Below are 17,632 nucleotides of genomic sequence, written 5' to 3' on the forward strand. Positions count from 1 at the left end.
GTTCCTGTAGAAAAGGTGCAGAGATATGCTTCTATCAGCTGTGTCTGTGATACGGTAACAACTGTATGTCGTCTACTCTCTCCTGTACTAACCCTTCCTGGTCACCTGTCCTAGCTATACACATGTGACCAGTGACCCATGACCCCAACATATAGTCCCCTCTATTGTACAAAACAGGTTAAAATAGCCCTTGACAGACAACATACACACGACACATAAACAGGACAAAACGACTCCTACAGCTGTAATAAAGGCTTTATATATATTTTCTGTTTTATTCATTGGAACAGACTCTCTGGTACACTTATCAGTTATTTAGTGTTGTTTACACTGTTCCACATGGTCAGAAAACATGATATTGTAATGTAACAGCACCTGTTTGTCACCCGTCACACAGTGTTTTCTCCTAGACCCTCCTTTTATGTGATCTCCAGTAGTTTCCACACATCTGACTTCCCGTTTCCCTCCTGAGCAACCAGTAAACATTCCCCCGTTTCCAGTTTCTTTTTTTTCCATCCTCCGCATCCTTTTAGTTGTGTTGCGGTGTTGGGTGTTTGTTCTAACCAGTGTGTTGATGTGATTATGAAAAGCTATAGATCCGGCCCTATTGGTCACGGGCATGCGATGCGTACACGCGTCACGTAAAGAGAGCGAGGGTTGAGGGAATAGGGAATGTTTTTCCTAAACAAATTAGGGATTTCGGTTTCAACTTCTCCCAGTCCGAGAAACAAGTTAGAAACTACACGGCTGTAATTGTGAAGCTTCAGCGCGGACAGCGGCGATAAACGCTTGCTGTGCTGTGGTGCCTGTTCGCTGCAGCAGGGAGGAGAGAGCGACAACGTGCGCCACTCACAGGCACTCGCTGTAATTTTTAACACAGCGTAGTCCTCCTGAGTCATTTGTTTGTCTTCAGTATTTCATCAAACAGTCTATATATAAAAAAATACACGTTTTGACAAAGAACAGACGACTCTCGGTCGACCAAGATTTTGTTTTGTCAGGGGGCTGCCCTACTCTACACACTCACACACACCCACCCACACACTCAGGATCTGGGGATCACACACACACACACACACTGTATTGCTCCAGTAGACTCACGTTATTGAGAGATCATCTTCCTCATGAGTCTCTCCATCTTTCTCTCCTGTTGTTCCTGACTGAACAGAGGATCCTCTCACTTCCTCTATTTATCTCTGACATCATCACTAGAGGACAGTCTTCATTTATCAACAGGGTTTTATTCATTGACACACCTCACTGAAAACTACAGTCTTAAACAACATCCATTAGTTAGAATAACACTACTGTACTGAACACGACGTGCATCTTCAACACATTAGATAGAACCAAGCCAACTTCAGCTGGTGTAGAATAGATCCACACTCTCTGAGTCTCCTCATCAACACTCTCTGTGTCCGTGGTGAAGGTGTGACGACATCATCACTGTCACGGTTTTCTGTATGGGAAGGACAGTCAGACCAAAATGCGGCGTGGCTATTGCGATCCACGTTTAATGAAACAAAGTAAACATGAATCAAATACAAAAACAATAAACGTAACACGAAAACCGAAACAGCCTAATACTGGTGCAAAGTAACACAGGAACAAGGACAATCACCCACAAACACACAGTGAAACCCAGGCTACCTAAGTATGATTCTCAATCAGAGACAACTAATGACACCTGCCTCTGATTGAGAACCATACTAGGCCGAAACATAGAAATAACCCAAAACATAGAAAAACAAACAGACTGCCCACCCCAACTCACACCCTGACCATACTAAATAAATACAAAATAAAGGAAATAAAGGTCAGAACGTGACAGTACCCGCCCCCCCCCCCCCCCCCCCCCCCCCCAAAGGTGCGGACTCCGGCCGCAAAACCTTAACCTATAGGGTAGGGTCTGGGTGGGCGTCTGTCCGCGGTGGCGGCTCTGGTGCTGGACGTGGCCCCCACTTCACCATAGTCTTAGTCTGACTTATTGTCCGCTTCCGTGGCCTCCTAACCACGGCGACCCTTCTCAATGGACAGAGGGGCAGCAGCTCGGGACAGAGGGGCGGCTGCTCGGGACAGAGGGGCGGCTGCTCGGGACAGAGGGGCGGCTGCTCGGGACAGAGGGGCGGCTGCTCTGGACAGAGGGGCGGCTGCTCTGGACAGAGGGGCGGCTGCTCGGGACAGAGGGGCTCTAGCGGCCCCTGGCTGACTGGCGGCACTGGCGGCCCCTGGCTGACTGGCGGCACTGGCGGCCCCTGGCTGACTGGCGGCCCCTGGCTGACTGGCGGCCCCTGGCAGACTGGCGGCTCCTGGCAGACTGGCGGCTCCTGGCAGACGGGCGGCGCTGGGCAGACGGGCGGCACTGGCGGCGCTGGGCAGACGGGTAGCGCTGGGCAGACGGGCGGCTGGGCAGACGGGCGGCTGGGCAGACGGGCGGCTCAGGCGGCGCTGGGCAGACGTGTGACTCCGGCTGCGCTGGAGAGGAGGAAGGCTCTGGTAGCGCCGGAGAGGCGGGAGACTCCGGCAGCGCTGGAGAGGCGAGGCGCACTGTAGGCCTGATGCGTGGTGTTGGCACTGGTGGTACTGGGCCGAGGACACGCACAGGAAGCCTGGTGCGGGGAGCTGCCACCGGAGGGCTGGGGTGTGGAGGTGGTGACGGATAGACCGGACCGTGCAGGCGCACTGGAGCTCTTGAGCACCGAGCCTGACCAACCTTACCCGGTTGAATGGTCCCGGTCGCCCTGCCAGTGCGGCGAGGTGGAATAGCCCGCACTGGGCTATGCAGACGAACCGGGGGGACTGTGCACAAGGCTGGTGCCATGTAAGCCGGCCCAAGGAGACGCACTGGGGACCAGATGCATAGAGCCGGCTTCATGGCACTTGGCTCGACGCTCACTCTAGCCCGGCCGATACGTGGAGCTGGAATGTACCGCACCGGGCTATGCACCCGCACTGGAGACACCGTGCGCACCACAGCATAACACGGTGCCTGCCCGGTCTCTCTCGCCCCCTGGTAAGCACAGGAAGTTGGCTCAGGTCTCCTACCTGGCGTAGCCATACTCCCTGTGTGCCCCCCCAAGACATTTTTGGGGCTGACTCTCTGGCTTCCGTCCGCGCCGTCGTGCTTGCTTCGCCAACTCCATTCTCCCATAACCTTCCGCACACTGCTCCATTGAATCCCAGGCGGGCTCCGGCACTCTCCCTGGGTCGACCGCCCACCTGTCTATTTCCTCCCAAGTAGTATAGTCCATACTCTTGTCGTCAAAAACGTCCTCCCATGTCCATTCCTCTCGCTGCTCCTGCTGCCGTTTCTCCTGCTGTACCTTGGGGTGGCGACACTCCCCTGGCTTTGCCCAGGGTCCTCTCCCATCGAGGATTTTTTCCCAAGTCCATAAGTCCTTCTTATGCTGCTCCTGCCCGTTACCACGCCGCTTTGTCCTGTTACGGTGGGTGATTCTGTCACGGTTTTCTGTATGGGAAGGAGAGTCAGACCAAAATGCGGCGTGGCTATTGCGATCCACTTCCTATTCCACAACGCTACAATTGACAAAACAGGGTTCAACTCGCACCGCGCGGCACAAGAGTGAAGCGCACGTACCCATGTCCTTTTGGTGAGCGACGGCGCGGAGGATTTGGCTCCTGGATTCTTCTCGTTTCTCCGGGAAATGTTTGCCACGACCCTTGTTGGTTGTCGTAGGCACAGCAGGGGTGATTCCAATAGTCTGGCGTGCTGCATGCAAAGATCCATTAGTCCAGTTTCCAACGAGAGTTAAGTTCTTACTGTTGTAGTGGCGATTCCCTATGATCAGCCTCTGACCCAGGAGAGAGATGTCCATAACACATCCACGAGAATCAGCTTTCCCAAACGTTACTCTTTTAGGGTGAAGTTCCTATTTATTGCTCATATCTAATATAAGTAGCTCTAATACATGTTCCTGTAGAAAAGGTGCAGAGAGATGCTTCTATCAGCTGTGTCTGTGATACGGTAACAACTGTATGTCGTCTACTCTCTCCTGTACTAACCCTTCCTGGTCACCTGTCCTAGCTATACACATGTGACCAGTGACCCATGACCCCAACATATAGTCCCCTCTATTGTACAAAACAGGTTAAAATAGCCCTTGACAGACAACATACACACGACACATAAACAGGACAAAACGACTCCTACAGCTGTAATAAAGGCTTTATATATATTTTCTGTTTTATTCATTGGAACAGACTCTCTGGTACACTTATCAGTTATTTAGTGTTGTTTACACTCTTCCACATGGTCAGAAAACATGATATTGTAATGTAACAGCACCTGTTTGTCACCCGTCACACAGTGCTTTCTCCTAGACCCTCCTTTTATGTGATCTCCAGTAGTTTCCACACATCTGACTTCCCGTTTCCCTCCTGAGCAACCAGTAAACATTCCCCCGTTTCCAGTTTCTTTTTTTCCATCCTCCGCATCCTTTTAGTTGTGTTGCGGTGTTGGGTGTTTGTTCTAACCAGTGTGTTGATGTGATTATGAAAAGCTATAGATCCGGCCCTATTGGTCACGTGCATGCGATGCGCACACGCGTCACGTAAAGAGAGCGAGGGTTGAGGGAATAGGGAATGTTTTTCCTAAACAAATTAGGGATTTCGGTTTCAACTTCTCCCAGTCCGAGAAACAAGTTAGAAACTACACGGCTGTAATTGTGAAGCTTCAGCGCGGACAGCGGCGATAAACGCTTGCTGTGCTGTGGTGCCTGTTCGCTGCAGCAGGGAGGAGAGAGCGACAACGTGCGCCACTCACAGGCACTCGCTGTAATTTTTAACACAGCGTAGTCCTCCTGAGTCATTTGTTTGTCTTCAGTATTTCATCAAACAGTCTATATATAAAAAAATACACGTTTTGACAAAGAACAGACGACTCTCGGTCGACCAAGATTTTGTTTTGTCAGGGGGCTGCCCTACTCTACACACTCACACACACCCACCCACACACTCAGGATCTGGGGATCACACACACACACACACACTGTATTGCTCCAGTAGACTCACGTTATTGAGAGATCATCTTCCTCATGAGTCTCTCCATCTTTCTCTCCTGTTGTTCCTGACTGAACAGAGGATCCTCTCACTTCCTCTATTTATCTCTGACATCATCACTAGAGGACAGTCTTCATTTATCAACAGGGTTTTATTCATTGACACACCTCACTGAAAACTACAGTCTTAAACAACATCCATTAGTTAGAATAACACTACTGTACTGAACACGACGTGCATCTTCAACACATTAGATAGAACCAAGCCAACTTCAGCTGGTGTAGAATAGATCCACACTCTCTGAGTCTCCTCATCAACACTCTCTGTGTCCGTGGTGAAGGTGTGACGACATCATCACTGTCACGGTTTTCTGTATGGGAAGGACAGTCAGACCAAAATGCGGCGTGGCTATTGCGATCCACGTTTAATGAAACAAAGTAAACATGAATCAAATACAAAAACAATAAACGTAACACGAAAACCGAAACAGCCTAATACTGGTGCAAAGTAACACAGGAACAAGGACAATCACCCACAAACACACAGTGAAACCCAGGCTACCTAAGTATGATTCTCAATCAGAGACAACTAATGACACCTGCCTCTGATTGAGAACCATACTAGGCCGAAACATAGAAATAACCCAAAACATAGAAAAACAAACAGACTGCCCACCCCAACTCACACCCTGACCATACTAAATAAATACAAAATAAAGGTCAGAACGTGACAGTACCCGCCCCCCCCCCCCCCCCCCCCCCCCCCCCCCCCCAAAGGTGCGGACTCCGGCCGCAAAACCTTAACCTATAGGGTAGGGTCTGGGTGGGCGTCTGTCCGCGGTGGCGGCTCTGGTGCTGGACGTGGCCCCCACTTCACCATAGTCTTAGTCTGACTTATTGTCCGCTTCCGTGGCCTCCTAACCACGGCGACCCTTCTCAATGGACAGAGGGGCAGCAGCTCGGGACAGAGGGGCGGCTGCTCGGGACAGAGGGGCGGCTGCTCGGGACAGAGGGGCGGCTGCTCGGGACAGAGGGGCGGCTGCTCTGGACAGAGGGGCGGCTGCTCTGGACAGAGGGGCGGCTGCTCGGGACAGAGGGGCTCTAGCGGCCCCTGGCTGACTGGCGGCACTGGCGGCCCCTGGCTGACTGGCGGCACTGGCGGCCCCTGGCTGACTGGCGGCCCCTGGCTGACTGGCGGCCCCTGGCAGACTGGCGGCTCCTGGCAGACTGGCGGCTCCTGGCAGACGGGCGGCGCTGGGCAGACGGGCGGCACTGGCGGCGCTGGGCAGACGGGTAGCGCTGGGCAGACGGGCGGCTGGGCAGACGGGCGGCTGGGCAGACGGGCGGCTCAGGCGGCGCTGGGCAGACGTGTGACTCCGGCTGCGCTGGAGAGGAGGAAGGCTCTGGTAGCGCCGGAGAGGCGGGAGACTCCGGCAGCGCTGGAGAGGCGAGGCGCACTGTAGGCCTGATGCGTGGTGTTGGCACTGGTGGTACTGGGCCGAGGACACGCACAGGAAGCCTGGTGCGGGGAGCTGCCACCGGAGGGCTGGGGTGTGGAGGTGGTGACGGATAGACCGGACCGTGCAGGCGCACTGGAGCTCTTGAGCACCGAGCCTGACCAACCTTACCCGGTTGAATGGTCCCGGTCGCCCTGCCAGTGCGGCGAGGTGGAATAGCCCGCACTGGGCTATGCAGACGAACCGGGGGGACTGTGCACAAGGCTGGTGCCATGTAAGCCGGCCCAAGGAGACGCACTGGGGACCAGATGCATAGAGCCGGCTTCATGGCACTTGGCTCGACGCTCACTCTAGCCCGGCCGATACGTGGAGCTGGAATGTACCGCACCGGGCTATGCACCCGCACTGGAGACACCGTGCGCACCACAGCATAACACGGTGCCTGCCCGGTCTCTCTCGCCCCCTGGTAAGCACAGGAAGTTGGCTCAGGTCTCCTACCTGGCGTAGCCATACTCCCTGTGTGCCCCCCCAAGACATTTTTGGGGCTGACTCTCTGGCTTCCGTCCGCGCCGTCGTGCTTGCTTCGCCAACTCCATTCTCCCATAACCTTCCGCACACTGCTCCATTGAATCCCAGGCGGGCTCCGGCACTCTCCCTGGGTCGACCGCCCACCTGTCTATTTCCTCCCAAGTAGTATAGTCCATACTCTTGTCGTCAAAAACGTCCTCCCATGTCCATTCCTCTCGCTGCTCCTGCTGCCGTTTCTCCTGCTGTACCTTGGGGTGGCGACACTCCCCTGGCTTTGCCCAGGGTCCTCTCCCATCGAGGATTTTTTCCCAAGTCCATAAGTCCTTCTTATGCTGCTCCTGCCCGTTACCACGCCGCTTTGTCCTGTTACGGTGGGTGATTCTGTCACGGTTTTCTGTATGGGAAGGAGAGTCAGACCAAAATGCGGCGTGGCTATTGCGATCCACTTCCTATTCCACAACGCTACAATTGACAAAACAGGGTTCAACTCGCACCGCGCGGCACAAGAGTGAAGCGCACGTACCCATGTCCTTTTGGTGAGCGACGGCGCGGAGGATTTGGCTCCTGGATTCTTCTCGTTTCTCCGGGAAATGTTTGCCACGACCCTTGTTGGTTGTCGTAGGCACAGCAGGGGTGATTCCAATAGTCTGGCGTGCTGCATGCAAAGATCCATTAGTCCAGTTTCCAACGAGAGTTAAGTTCTTACTGTTGTAGTGGCGATTCCCTATGATCAGCCTCTGACCCAGGAGAGAGATGTCCATAACACATCCACGAGAATCAGCTTTCCCAAACGTTACTCTTTTAGGGTGAAGTTCCTATTTATTGCTCATATCTAATATAAGTAGCTCTAATACATGTTCCTGTAGAAAAGGTGCAGAGAGATGCTTCTATCAGCTGTGTCTGTGATACGGTAACAACTGTATGTCGTCTACTCTCTCCTGTACTAACCCTTCCTGGTCACCTGTCCTAGCTATACACATGTGACCAGTGACCCATGACCCCAACATATAGTCCCCTCTATTGTACAAAACAGGTTAAAATAGCCCTTGACAGACAACATACACACGACACATAAACAGGACAAAACGACTCCTACAGCTGTAATAAAGGCTTTATATATATTTTCTGTTTTATTCATTGGAACAGACTCTCTGGTACACTTATCAGTTATTTAGTGTTGTTTACACTCTTCCACATGGTCAGAAAACATGATATTGTAATGTAACAGCACCTGTTTGTCACCCGTCACACAGTGCTTTCTCCTAGACCCTCCTTTTATGTGATCTCCAGTAGTTTCCACACATCTGACTTCCCGTTTCCCTCCTGAGCAACCAGTAAACATTCCCCCGTTTCCAGTTTCTTTTTTTCCATCCTCCGCATCCTTTTAGTTGTGTTGCGGTGTTGGGTGTTTGTTCTAACCAGTGTGTTGATGTGATTATGAAAAGCTATAGATCCGGCCCTATTGGTCACGTGCATGCGATGCGCACACGCGTCACGTAAAGAGAGCGAGGGTTGAGGGAATAGGGAATGTTTTTCCTAAACAAATTAGGGATTTCGGTTTCAACTTCTCCCAGTCCGAGAAACAAGTTAGAAACTACACGGCTGTAATTGTGAAGCTTCAGCGCGGACAGCGGCGATAAACGCTTGCTGTGCTGTGGTGCCTGTTCGCTGCAGCAGGGAGGAGAGAGCGACAACGTGCGCCACTCACAGGCACTCGCTGTCATTTTTAACACAGCGTAGTCCTCCTGAGTCATTTGTTTGTCTTCAGTATTTCATCAAACAGTCTATATATAAAAAAATACACGTTTTGACAAAGAACAGACGACTCTCGGTCGACCAAGATTTTGTTTTGTCAGGGGGCTGCCCTACTCTACACACTCACACACACCCACCCACACACTCAGGATCTGGGGATCACACACACACACACACACTGTATTGCTCCAGTAGACTCACGTTATTGAGAGATCATCTTCCTCATGAGTCTCTCCATCTTTCTCTCCTGTTGTTCCTGACTGAACAGAGGATCCTCTCTCACTTCCTCTATTTATCTCTGACATCATCACTGGATGACAGTCTTCATTTATCAACAGGGTTTTATTAATTGACACACCTCACTGAGAACTACAGTCTTATACAACAACATCAATTTGTTAGAATAACACTACTGTACTGAACACGACGTGCATCTTCAACACATTAGATAGAACCAAGCCAACTTCAGCTGGTGTAGAATAGATCCACACTCTCTGAGTCTCCTCATCAACTCTCTCTGTGTCCGTGGTGAAGGTGTGACGACATCATCACTGTCACGGTTTTCTGTATGGGAAGGAGAGTCAGACCAAAATGCGGCGTGGCTATTGCGATCCACGTTTAATGAAACAAAGTAAACATGAATCAAATACAAAAACAATAAACGTAACACGAAAACCGAAACAGCCTAATACTGGTGCAAAGTAACACAGGAACAAGGACAATCACCCACAAACACACAGTGAAACCCAGGCTACCTAAGTATGATTCTCAATCAGAGACAACTAATGACACCTGCCTCTGATTGAGAACCATACTAGGCCGAAACATAGAAATAACCCAAAACATAGAAAAACCAACATAGACTGCCCACCCAACTCACGCCCTGACCATACTAAATAAATACAAAACAAAGGAAATAAAGGTCAGAACGTGACAGCACCCCCCCCCCCCAAAAGGTGCGGACTCCGGCCGCAAAACCTTAACCTATAGGGGAGGGTCTGGGTGGGCGTCTGTCCGCGGTGGCGGCTCTGGTGCTGGACGTGGCCCCCACTTCACCATAGTCTTAGTCTGACTTATTGTCCGCTTCCGTGGCCTCCTAACCACGGCGACCCTTCTCAATGGACAGAGGGGCAGCAGCTCGGGACAGAGGGGCGGCAGCTCGGGACAGAGGAGGGGCAGCAGCTCGGGACAGAGGGGCGGCAGCTCGGGACAGAGGGGCGGCAGCTCGGGACAGAGGGGCGGCAGCTCGGGACAGAGGGGCGGCAGCTCGGGACAGAGGGGCGGCAGCTCGGGACAGAGGGGCGGCTGCTCGGGACAGAGGGGCGGCTGCTCAGGACAGAGGGGCGGCTGCTCGGGACAGAGGGGCGGCTGCTCTGGACAGAGGGGCGGAAGCTCTGGACAGAGGGGCGGCTGCTCGGGACAGCGGGGCGGCTGCTCGGGACAGAGGGGCGGCTGCTCGGGACAGAGGGGCGGCTGCTCGGGACAGAGGGGCTCTGGCGGCCCCTGGCTGACTGGCGGCCCCTGGCTGACTGGCGGCCCCTGGCTGACTGGCGGCCCCTGGCTGACTGGCGGCACTGGCGGCCCCTGGCTGACTGGCGGCCCCTGGCTGACTGGCGGCCCCTGGCTGACTGGCGGCACTGGCGGCCCCTGGCAGACTGGCGGCACTGGCGGCTCCTGGCAGACTGGCGGCTCCTGGCAGACGGGCGGCACTGGCGGCGCTGGGCAGACGGGCGGCACTGGCGGCGCTGGGCAGACGGGTAGCGCTGGGCAGACGGACGGCACTGGCGGCGCTGGGCAGACGGGCGGCTCAGGCGGCGCTGGGCAGACGTGTGACTCCGGCTGCGCTGGAGAGGAGGAAGGCTCTGGTAGCGCCGGAGAGGCGGGAGACTCCGGCAGCACTGGAGAGGAGGAAGGCTCTGGTAGCGCCGGAGAGGCGGGAGACTCCGGCAGCGCTGGAGAGGCGAGGCGCACTGTAGGCCTGATGCGTGGTGTTGGCACTGGTGGTACTGGGCCGAGGACACGCACAGGAAGCCTGGTGCGGGGAGCTGCCACCGGAGGGCTGGGGTGTGGAGGTGGTGACGGATAGACCGGACCGTGCAGGCGCACTGGAGCTCTTGAGCACCGAGCCTGACCAACCTTACCCGGTTGAATGGTCCCGGTCGCCCTGCCAGTGCGGCGAGGTGGAATAGCCCGCACTGGGCTATGCAGACGAACCGGGGGCTCAGGTCTCCTACCTGGCGTAGCCATACTCCCTGTGAGCCCCCCCCCAAGACATTTTTGGGGCTGACTCTCTGGCTTCCGTCCGCGCCGTCGTGCTTGCTTCGCCAACTCCATTCTCCTATAACCTTCCGCACACTGCTCCATTGAATCCCAGGCGGGCTCCGGCACTCTCCCTGGGTCGACCGCCCACCTGTCTATTTCCTCCCAAGTAGTATAGTCCATACTCTTGTCGTCAAAAACGTCCTCCCATGTCCATTCCTCTCGCTGCTCCTGCTGCCGTTTCTCCTGCTGTACCTTGGGGCGGCGACACTCCCCTGGCTTTGCCCAGGGTCCTCTCCCATCGAGGATTTTTTCCCAAGTCCAGAAGTCCTTCTTATGCTGCTCCTGCCCGTTACCACGCCGCTTGGTCCTGTTACGGTGGGTGATTCTGTCACGGTTTTCTGTATGGGAAGGAGAGTCAGACCAAAATGCGGCGTGGCTATTGCGATCCATGTTTAATGAAACAAAGTAAACATGAATCAAATACAAAAACAATAAACGTAACACGAAAACCGAAACAGCTTAATACTGGTGCAAAGTAACACAGGAACAAGGACAATCACCCACAAACACACAGTGAAACCCAGGCTACCTAAGTATGATTCTCAATCAGAGACAACTAATGACACCTGCCTCTGATTGAGAACCATACTAGGCCGAAACATAGAAAAACAAACATATACTGCCCACCCAACTCACGCCCTGACCATACTAAATAAATACAAAACAAAGGAAATAAAGGTCAGAACGTGACAATCACACTGTAGAGGTCTGAGCTGATCTGTTTTATTCCAGTCTGGTTGAACAACTAACACATGATGATAGAGATCCCACTGGCAGACTGAATCTGGAGGACAGATGGAGCCGTTGATTTACTGTGTTGGTGTGTGTGTGTGTGTGTGTTATCCACACGGCCCAGCTGTGTGCGCCCCCCTACAGTGGTTCCTCGTCTAAAAGTAGTGTCATACTGCAGCACAGCTTGTAGGGTGCTGGGGTACGGTACAGCATGTCACAGTGCTTGACGTCAGATTATTCTGCTGTCAGCCGTTGTTGCCGTTAATGCTCGTTGAAACCTCCAGCGGGCATCTTTAAACCTCCAGCGGGAGTCTTTGAAACTTGAAACCTCCAGCGGGCGTCTTTGAAACCTCCAGCGGGCGTCTTTGAAACCTCCAGCGGGCGTCTTTGAAACCTCCAGCGGGCGTCTTCATAAAGCTTTGCTTACTTCCCCAAGTAATCCTACAGAGGTCCATGCAGGCCAGACGTTTTGATCCCTATACCCTATCAGAGGTCCATGCAGGCCAGACATTTTGATCCCTAAACCCTATCAGAGGTCCATGCAGGCCAGACGTTTTGATTCCTATACCCTATCAGAGGTCCATGCAGGCCAGACGTTTTGATCCCTATACCCTATCAGAGGTCCATGCAGGCCAGACATTTTGATCCCTAAACCCTATCAGAGGTCCATGCAGGCCAGACGTTTTGATTCCTATACCCTATCAGAGGTCCATGCAGGCCAGACGTTTTGATTCCTATACCCTATCAGAGGTCCATGCAGGCCAGACGTTTTGATTCCTATACCCTATCAGAGGTCCATGCAGGCCAGACGTTTTGATTCCTATACCCTATCAGAGGTCCATGCAGGCCAGACGTTTTGATTCCTATACCCTATCAGAGGTCCATGCAGGCCAGACGTTTTGATTCCTATACCCTATCAGAAAGAGCATAGCAATGTAATGAATTTCCTTGACATGAAGCAACCCATAGCCTCAGCTACTACAGCACAGAAATACATCTTAAAACACGCTATTCTGTTCTTTTGAAATAAATAGTCTTAGTATCATGTTTTGTCTTTTATGATATTTATCTTAATGGAGGCCTACTGCTGGAGTGTAAGATACACGTGTTTGGGTAAATCCAGGGACAGGTGGGTTCAAGGTTTTGATTGTATTGACGTGGAGCTGTAGGACGGTTTTACTGCAGCTGTCTGAACATAACTTACATACCGGCCTGAAGGCCTGCGTCAACATACTGGACCTCAATCAATCATTCATGGATTTGTGCTCATCATCACCCCAGGTGGCACACATACTGGTCCCGCGTGGGAGTCAAACCCACAACCCTGGCGTTGCAAGCACCATGCTCTACCAACTGAGCTACACGGGACTGGACTAGCCTTTTAGTGACTTTGTTTTGTGGGTGAAATGAAGAGAGAAGATTCATGTTAAAGTCTCGTTTATGAGGATATTGCTACACCATCAAGTTGTTAAAAGAACTCCAGCACCGAGAAGAGAAAAGGAGCCGTGAATAATGACATGGTAAATCAACCGGCAACATGTCGGCTAAACCAGGAACGAATTTGACTGTTATTAATCTTGGCTGTGCTAAAGACTTTAAAACCTTTTCGGTTAGAATAGACCATATGGGATTGATTCTAATTTGTTAGTCGGTTATTCTTGTGTTTGTTGCGTTTCCACGGTTAGAAATGCTCGGAGAACAGATGAATCACGCGTTCTGTAATGAGCAGGCAGAGCTTGCTCCTCCTACCCTCCTTGATCTCCGTCTTCACGTCATTCTCATTAGTAGATAAACATCCATTAATACATCTCAAGTCCCTAAAAATAGAAATCAACTTGGCAACAGTCGTCCTGCTAATAGCCCATCGTGGGTGGAGGGATTGTTGCCTCGGCCTGTCTGAGGTGGACTTCCAGAGCTCACTGGTGTGCCTGGCATTGTGACTCCCATCTCGTTCCTCGCCCTCTTCAACGCCTCATTCTCCGTCAATGCCGCCTGGCTCTGGACCAATGCATCAGCTGTGGCCCGTGTCTCTGCCCTCCGAGAATGTTTCTCTCTCTGCTGGTCTGCCTTCGATGACTCGATCTCCTTCTTCAAAGTTTGAGTCTGATCCGTGTGCACCTTCATCAGAGGAGCGGAGTGGTACCGCCCTGAGCCCCCGTCGATTACAGTGGGCTATGATAGAAACAGTAGGTCAATGATTAATTACAAGTGGCGATAAACACTCTCTACCCCTACACACAAATGCTGTGTACAGAAACACATTTTAAGAATCTAGCAAAACGCACCTCTTTCTTGGCAACCATATGTTTTTTGGGGTGCGCCCCGTTGTTCAGTCCTTTGTCCACTGATCTCCACGGACGGTTGTCGGCATGGTTGTATGCTCTGCAAACACACGTTCACGTTTTTTAGTGTACAATTATCGATTTTATTACACAGTATGCCTACACATTGATAGGCTATTTTCTTGAATAGAAAATGCACTGAAATCAAAATACCTTTTTAGTTTCAGTGATCCTCTGAGCTCCGGCTCATTTTCAAGTCCTCTGGTGGTTACGGTCCTAAACCCTGGAACGGGTAGCACCACAGAAAGAAGCTGGTCTGTTCTCTTTGGTCGCAATGAAACAATTCGGAGGTAAACAGATGATTTTTGAATGGTAACTGTGTTAAGGGTGGAGTTTGGGGCGGGGTGAGGAGTACTGGAAAGGTGTGACTCTAGGTTACGATAGGCCATCAGTCTACAGCAGACCTCCCACTGTCCTCACTGGGATGATGCTGTAACACATAATGTAGCGTCACGACCAGGATCTCTATTCAGTGAAGTCAGACGATTTTGGGCTTTCAGGAGGAATGGAAACGTTTCCAAAATATTATTAGACTTGGGGGGGGGGATTACGGTCACGGACAGTGCTATTCTCGCAAACTCTATCGTCAGACTCCTGTGTTACATCGTCCAGTTACAGCTTCTTCTGACAAAGTAGAAACAAAAAGAAAAGTGTATTGTTTTGAGTGTGCTCGCGCAGGACAGAGGAAGAGGAATTCTTACGCTGTTTTTTAAAATTCAATCACTCTCCTCTTCTTCGTCCTCATCATTCTGTTCACTCAAATTCAATTGTAATACATTTTGTCTCTCCCGTTCAACAACTCCAAATCGCTTCTGCATGTGCTTCACAGGGATAACTTTGACATAACATGATATAGGTTCATGAAATAATCAACCCTCTACACACTCACCTGTCACCCTCGGGACCTGGGGGTCACACACACGTACAGCTCCAGTAGGCTGACACTAGAGCCTATTCCCCTGAGAGAGAATGAAAAAAAGCGACCCGGCTCTATGTATTTGACTAGTTTGTGACTCACCGACTCTGCCCCACGGTTCGAGGGGGAATAGGGGATAGCCGAGGGTGACGGGGGGGAGTGTTGTAGAGAGTTTCCCTGAGAGGCCTGATCAGCTCCAGCAGCCGATCCCACAGGGAGTCACTGGGAGCAGTCCCAAGAGTTAACACACGGGAACTTCATTCACACATAGGAGAACATGAACACGGGGGTGAAACGTGAACGGTAGTGGTTCTGTAATGGACAGAAACAGAGGGAATGAATACACACATACCCAATGACTACAGCAGGGCACAAAGGCAGAGATACAGAATGTTACAGAATACAGCAGTAATGACTGTATAGATTGCGTATGCCACCTGCAGAGTATTACACCACACAGTAAACTCACGAGGGGCAACATGCAATAGACAACAGTAGTAACTAACTATGAAGAACGATATACACACGTCACAACTCACTTCGGGCAGTCCAGTTGTTGACGGGCAGAGACAGAGATGTTGCTCTCTGCCACTGCTTGAGGGAGACTGACAGTATTGTGTGACCTGCAGAGTCAAGAGGATGGGGAGATGTCCAGCCCCCTAGTAACCTCTTTAGCAACCTATCAGGGCACAGGTCATTCAGGTCGGAGAGAGTTTGAGAGGCAGGTTTATGGTACCCTCTAGATCAGTGTTTCTCAGCTGGTTTTGCCTGCAGACCCAAATTTGACAGTGGCAATTGAGTCGCGACCCAATACAATGGACTGTCGATGATTACCTTTTGTAATGTTGTGTTGCAGCTGCCTTCCTGGGAAAGCTTCACTTGTAAAATAGACTCTTGTCTCAGTTATGGTGGTAAAGAAAGTCATTACACAGCCATGTTAACTAGGAAGACATTTATTATCAGTTAAGAGACTGAGCCATTTTTTTTTGTAACAGTATTTTTATTGGAATTTCACAATTTTCACCCATATTAAGAGATACAACAACAGAGACAAAGCAACAAAAAAACAGCACTCACACATACCTACGCATATATATATAAATATATATATATATATATACACACATACATATACATACACACATGCATATACACATATATACGCTTACGCACATACATACCACACACACCCATACATACGTACACCATTTCCCTCTTCCCGCTCGGTGCTTCTCTCACCCCGTCCCCATCATTGCGTCTCTCAATACATACATTTTAAACAAACGTACAAACAGAAATTAAACAAAACAAAAAAGCTCCGTTTAGAATGAGCCATTTAATTAGGAGGCCAGTCCAGGAGTGGGGTGTAATACATGATCAGACTCAGAACATCAAAACCAGTCCAATAATGTCAATGAACAGTAACGCATACCAGTGTTTAGAGTAGAGAAAACAACCATCATCAGGAATTCTTAATCGTCAATTACCACGGGAATAGTTTCACAAGCTTGAAATGTCTTTTTAAAGGTGTACGTTTTTAACCTGTTCAATAAAATGTCATATGAATGTCAGAGCTAATTAACCATAATAATTAACATAGTGAACAATAACTAATTCACCTGTTTATTTATTGTGTGTGTGTGTGTTTGTGTGTCTGAGACCTATCGGTGGGGGAGGTTTCTGCAGTTTGATAAGTTCACTGAAGTCTGAGGAGATGGTTGACAGGCCAACTTGGAGGTCATGCTGGCTGCCCAGTTTGTTTCTGCTTTTAGTTTTCAGCACGGCCATAGCAGAGGAGCCACTTTCACACAGACAGGTAGTGCTGAACGGCAGCATGACTCATGACAGGCGAGAGCAGGATACTCTCCCATTACGCTGCAGCAGAACTTTGGCGGTGTCATTTCCCGGGAAGCGCATGCTCAGTCCGCCATCAAATGACAGCACCATCAGCAGATCCTTTTCGTTGCCTGGCAACGTGACGCTTCCCATCTCCACTCGAAAGGGGTTACCTGTCCAGTCATCTAGTCCCCTGTTCTCCTACGGGAAGTGGTCGCTCTCCTCCGGGAAGTAGTCGCAAAACTTTCCCAGCAGCTTGACCAAGATGATGTTTAAGGGTTTTTCTTCAGTGTGACGCGGTGCGCTATGTTGATCGGATTCTGAATCTCTACATCGGCATTGGGAAACATGATTTGCCCAAACGGTAAGCTTCATCTTGAAGGCATCCACTTTGTCCCTCTGTTCAAATCGATTGCGCCCCCCCTCCCCTTGCATTGACACGTTGAGAGAATTCAGATGATCAGAAATATCCGCCAGGCAGGCGACCTGCGCGAGCCGTTCCTCACAATGAAAATGTTCCTCACAATGAAAATGTTCCTCACAATGGAAATGTTCCTCACAATGGAAATGTCCGAAGCTCATAAAAGCGACTCAACAGTTTACCCCTGGAGAGCCAGCGGACCCCTGCATGATAAAGCACCTGCTGGTGCTCGCTCTCCATATCCCCGCAGAAGGCCTGGAAACACCTGCTGGTGCTCGCTCTCCATATCCCTGCAGAAGGCCTGG

At 51.2% G+C, this 17,632-nt stretch overlaps 1 protein-coding gene, 1 long non-coding RNA gene and 1 other non-coding gene across 3 annotated transcripts in view; 2 read left to right on the plus strand and 1 right to left on the minus strand.

Annotated features, from left to right (window-relative positions):
- The window catches only part of LOC110496224 (H-2 class I histocompatibility antigen, Q9 alpha chain), a 35,523-nt gene that overhangs the window by 9,894 nt on the left and 7,997 nt on the right, over window positions 1–17,632 (plus strand). The window lies entirely within an intron of this gene.
- LOC118941157 lies at window positions 12,206–16,373 on the plus strand. The gene is made up of 2 exons (XR_005037473.1): window positions 12,206–12,261; window positions 12,348–16,373. It is a non-coding gene; the product is annotated as an uncharacterized LOC118941157 (long non-coding RNA).
- trnaa-ugc lies at window positions 13,108–13,181 on the minus strand. The gene has a single exon. It is a non-coding gene; the product is annotated as a tRNA-Ala (tRNA).

This window comes from Oncorhynchus mykiss, chromosome 18 (genome assembly GCF_013265735.2).
Source record: "Oncorhynchus mykiss isolate Arlee chromosome 18, USDA_OmykA_1.1, whole genome shotgun sequence".
NCBI lineage: Eukaryota > Metazoa > Chordata > Actinopteri > Salmoniformes > Salmonidae > Oncorhynchus > Oncorhynchus mykiss.